A 6000-nucleotide genomic window follows, 5' to 3' on the forward strand; every position below is an offset into this window, starting at 1 on the left:
GGCAGAGGAGCTGGTTTGAAAGATGTCAACCTCTCTAATCCTCCATTTGATTTGAATATAGACTGTTTTTTTTCCCCCTCAAGGAAGTAAAGCTATTATGTTTGATTTTCATCCCTAAAGGAGAATGCTCTTGCATAAACTTGAAATACAAACAAACATATTTTGGATGAGAAAATACCACAGTTCATTGTCTCTAATTAACCTGGATGAATGAACCAAATTCCAGTTTTTGCTTAAAAGCAACAAAAAACTAAATTTAATTCTGATCTTCACTGATAATTATATATAGCAAATCTGCCTTTCTTCTAAGCCTCTCTAAGACTCTACTGGAAGCTTTTCTGTATGTATATCAGGTACAATTTTTTTTCTTTTTTTTAGTATTCTTTTTTTTAAAAATTATTTATTTTTAGTTTATAACATTCAGTTCCACAAGCTTTTGTGTTCCAAATTTTCCCCCTCCTTCCCCTTCCTCCTCTCCCCCTCCCAGGTTCAATCTTTATAATATAATTTCATTGTACTGTGGCCTTACTCTAGTCACTAATAAATTTTCTTGTCTTTTCAACAGAATCATATAAGTGAACTTTTTGTTAGTTATTAATGATCCCTATAATATCTGGGGGAAAATGAAGGAATGAATCTCTTTTCAAATCTCTTAGTTCATCTATTCTGACTATTTATTTAAAAATCATATATTTCCTATTTGTTTTTTCCATAGCTCCTCATAGTTTTCATAGTTCCTTAGCAGTTCCTCTTTGTGATCAGTGACCATATGGGCTTCCAGCTTTGGGTTGCTGAATGAAGTTATGGAAGCTAGAGGATTTAGGGGCCAGAAGTCAGTACTAGGAAGACATACTGATCCATTCAGATGGCTCCAAATACTGACTTTTTCATATATCCATCAGCACTTTTGAAATCTGTGGACTTAAATTTCTATTTTTAGCTTTTGCGTAGCTTGCAAATGAATGGGCAGCCCACTCATATTATGGTGAAAAGATATTAAAAACAGTCCAAAAACACAGGTTTGTGTCTGGGCTAGGCTCTGCCATGTATAAACTGTGTGTCCTTGGGCAAATTGTTTAATCTTCTTGAGCTCCAGCTTCCTCATCTGAAAAACAGTTGGGATATTAGTTCAATCTAACTCATAGGATTGCTGTAAGGAACAAATGAGATTGTGCACATCACATTTATAACTGTAAAACTCTAGAGATATAAATCCTATGTGGTTGCCTTTAGGATAAAGTGCAAGATTTTCTATTTGGAATTTAATGTCTTAAACAATCTGGATCTAGCCTGTATTCTCAGGAAGATTACACCCTAATCCCCCTCATGTACTCTATGCCCCATCAAGGCTACAGTTTCCTGTATGTTACACCCCACCTCCTGCCTCCCTATCTTTGCGGTGCTGTCCTTTGACTGAGAACAAATAAGAACAAATGAAGTTTGGATTCAGTCACAGTGCCACACTTGAGGACCTAGAAAGCCACATGTGGCCTCCAGGCTGCAGGTTCTCCACCTCTGTGCTAAACTCTATGTAGAGCCTTGAATCTGGCTTCCTTATCTCATCCAATCTTTCCTTGGCTCCCAATGTGGGTAATGCTATCAGCTGTTCTGAGGATATTGTCAGGATGTCAATGGGAAGAGAGAAGTCCAAGTTCCCCACCCCTGGCCTAGCCTAATACCTTCAATATACCTAAGGAGATCTTGAAAATCCCAGCAAAAGGATTTACAGGAGTTATGAATTGTTCTCTACCCGACTTTTCCACATATGCTCTTTGAGTCCACTTTCCCTTGGATTCTGTATATATTATGGGAAACTTTGAGGGGAGAGATATTTTCTGCCAATTGTACCAGTGGTACCATGTTAGTAAATATTCCATTCTAAAAGCTAAAAGTCTCACCGACTAATTGCTATCAACTGATAATCATGAGGGGAAGTACACCAGAGGTTGTTCATGAGGCATATGAAAGACAACCCTCAATTCTTTAGGGTCACCCCTAGATTCTAAGGGATTAAGTAACCAAGGTCTGAGGGTTTTGTCTATCAGTACTGGTTGGGGTTGACAGAACAAGTTCAGGGATTATATATGTTATACAAACATACATACACACATACATATTATATACATATACAAACACATATATGTGCACACATGATGATGACATTTATATAGCCCCTACCTTGTGTCAAACACTGTGATGAGCATTTTAAAAATACGATCTCATTTGATTCTCATGACAGCCCTGGGAGGTAGGTGCTGTTATTATCCCCATTTTACAAATGAGGGAACTGAGGCAAAAAGAGGTTGAACTTGCCCAGGGTCACACAGCCAGAAAGTGTCTGAGGCTGGATTTGAACTCAGTTTTTCCTAATTCCAAGCATGGCATTTTACCCACTGTGCCACCTATCTTCCCCATATGCATACACACATAAGTTTGTATACATATATGTAAACATATAGAACACACAAGTAAATGACACATGAATATGTATATACAAATATATCATATACACTTTATGTACTTATCTCTGAATATGTTTTGTCTATCCATTAGCTTCTTGAGTTTAGGGAATGTCTCACTTTTATCTCCAGTGCCTAGCTTACTGCCTGAAACATAATAGGTGCTCAATTAACACTTGATTATTGATTGACATTTAAATGGAAACTACTCTATATTTAAAAATAGTGCCTAATCTGTTTAATAGCTATGTATTTAATGAATCTTATTTAATTAAAAAATGGGAAAAGAAGTAATGAAAGTGAACATTTTTCATATTTGTTGTAATTTTCATGTTTCCTCTTCCAAGGCAAATAAAGTATAAACAAAAGAGACTAAAATAAACACTAATGACAGAGCTAATAAATGGAAAACATCTTTTACAATAACTTATTTTCTAATCCTTCAATTTTGATTCATTTTTCCAAAACATGAAGTCCAAGTATGAGATACTTTCCACAGCTAATGATTTATAGGGACATTACTTTCTATAAAACACTTTTGCAAAAAAAAGAAAAAAAAACCAACCCCTTCCCCACCATATATATATGGGTATTACACACACACACACACACACACACACACACACACACACACGTATAGTTTTATTTTGCAAAAATTTTCTTTAGGAAGTTCACATGCACATATGTGTTTATATATATTCTGTTCCAGTATACTGCTTTTTTTGAATCCTTTATGTTACTCTAACATCCCAATAAAATATGTATTCTGCCAAATGTCTCCACATTCCCCATCTTCCAAAAGAATATACTTAGTGTCTCTGCCTCAGTGCCACAAAAACCCATGTCAGCAGCACCAACACTCTCCTGGAAACGCTATATGGTTTGTTTTCTTTTTTTCCTTTTTAACATTTTAATTTATTATTTATTCGTTTTTGAAAATCTTTTCTTCTTAAATTTGGAGTTCCAACTTCTTTCCCTCTCTTTCTCATTTGCACTGAAAGGACAAGCAATATGATGCCAATTATACATGTAAAATTATGCAAAACATTTCCATGTTAGCCATATTTCAAGAAAAAGCAAAAAAATAAAGACAATGAGAGAATTATACTTAAATTTTCACTTAAAATTCATTAGTTTTCTCTCTGGAGGTGGATAGCATTTTTTTTTCATCATGAGTCCTTTGGAATTTTTTGATCATTGTATTGATGAGAGTAACTAAGCCTTTCACAGTTGATCATCATTATAATGTTGCTGTTACTGTGCACAATGATTTCCCAGTTTTCTTACTTCACTTTGAATCAGTTCATATAGTTCTTGCCATGTTTTTTTCTGAAACCACCCACCTTGTCATTTCTTATAGCATAATAACACTTTATCAAAGTCACATACTACAACATGTTCATTCATTCCCCAACTGATGAACATCTCTTCAATTTCCAATTGTTTGACACCACAAAAGAGCTTCTATAAATATTTTTATATGTGTAGATACTTTTTCTTGATCTCTTTAGGATACAGTCCTAGTAGCGGTATTGCTGGGTCAAAGGGTATGCAGTTTTATAGCCCTTCAAAGCATTGTTCCACATTGTTTTCCAGGGTGGAAATGGTTCAATGGTTGGACCAGTTCACTATTCCAATAGCAGTTCATTAGTGTTCCTATTTTTCCTTCATCCCTTCCAACATTTGCCATTTCTGATAGGTGTGAGGTGGTACCTCAGAGTTATTTTAATTTACATTTCTCTAATCAACAGTGATTAAGAGCATTTCTTCATATGGCTATAGATGGCTTTGATTTCTTCTGAAAACTGCCTGTTTATATCCTTTGAGCATTATCAATTGGGGAATGGCTATTATTATTATTATAAATTCGACTTAATTTTATACTCAATAATTTGAGAAATGAGGCCTCTATCAGTGAAACCTGCTGCAAAATTTTTTGATACTACTTCATGGCACCTTTTAGCATAACATAATTTCCACAATTGTCTCTTTTAATAAGTTCTATTTTTGCTTTTGCTCTGAGATCATGATTGCTACCCCTGCCTTTTTTACTTCAGCTGAAGCATATTAGGTTCTGTTTCAGCCCTTTATTTTAACTCTCTGTGTGTTTTTCTGTTTCAAGTATGTCTCTTGCAAACAACATATTGTTAGATTTTGGTGTCTAATACATTCTACTATCTGCTCCTGTTTTATGGGTGGGCACATCCCATTCACATTCTTAGTTATAATTACCAGCTATGTATTTCCCTCTATCCCATTTTATTTTGATCCTTCGTCTTCTTCTCTTTTTATCCTGGCCCTCCTGAAAAGTCTATTTTGCTTCTAACTATTGCCTCCCTTAATTCACCCTCCATTTCTATATACAACTGTGTGTATATAAATTCTTCCCTCTTTGAATCAATTCTGATGAGAGGTTCAAGCACTGTGTGCGCCTCCCTGTTTTCCCCTCCATCATAAAATCTCTCCCTTGCACACCTCTTTCATGCAAGAAAAAATTTCCCATTCTACCTCTCCTTTTCTTCTTCTCCCTTTCTCATTGGGGATGTCTACCCCAAGCACGTGAAGACTTCTCCAAGTGGAATGGGTAGATGAGAACAATTTGTTCCAATGACCACGAAGGTGGTGAAGCAGGTACGATGGAGTGCTTAGAGCTTGCTTAGACATCAAAGACACCAAGGTCATTCACTATATTCCAGAGTATTGCCAGTCATCTTGACTTTTCTTCTGACACTGGACTTAATGTCTCTGGAAAAAAGAGTGAGGCTGATGACTTTGCACAACTCTCTCACTTAAATCCAATTCATCACCTGTGATGTCACTGGACCTCTTTGAAAATGAAGGATATCACTCTCATTCATTCTGCTCCCTACCTTATCTCTTTCTTCAACTCTTCCAGAAATTCTTCCTGGCTTTGAGTCCAATTAACATTTTTCTTTGAGGCTTTGTTGGTAGCTGTTTTCACATTGATGTTTTCTTTTGAGTTTATGTCTTAGTCTTCTTTTCCAGCACAGTAGCTTTTTTATGGTTGACAGCTCCCAAAGTTGCTCCTTCTACTGCTGCTTCTGGGGCCATTGTTGCTACTTCCCCATGTATGGGCTCTGGATAGATCTCCACCCAGGTGTCATTGACTTTTCCTCTTAGTCTCTTAAGGTTTCTAAGATTGGAAAAATGTCTTACCTCAACCTTTGGTAGGCTCTGCCACTCCAAAATTTGATTTGAGGTATTATTTTAAAGATATTTGGAGGGGTATGTTGGCAGAATTTGGTTGAGTGGCTTCCTAAACCTGCTATCCTGACTCCACTACCTTTTAGTTTTCATTAGGCAACATCAAAACCCTAGGAGAATCAGTATTGCATATGACCCAAAGAGTAATGGAAAGACACCAATGTCTACTGGTATTCTGTGTTACCAATGGTGACTTGTGTGCAAAAGGTGGTATAGCTGTAACCTTTGAAAACCCAAGGTCACCTCCATTTCGTGAAGAGGAATTGAGTTTCCTAGGCAGGGCTTTATAGTCGAGGGAGAAGAAGTGCCATAGTAT

The sequence above is a fragment of the Trichosurus vulpecula genome, chromosome 1 (assembly GCF_011100635.1).
Source record: "Trichosurus vulpecula isolate mTriVul1 chromosome 1, mTriVul1.pri, whole genome shotgun sequence".
NCBI classification, from domain to species: Eukaryota; Metazoa; Chordata; class Mammalia; order Diprotodontia; family Phalangeridae; genus Trichosurus; species Trichosurus vulpecula.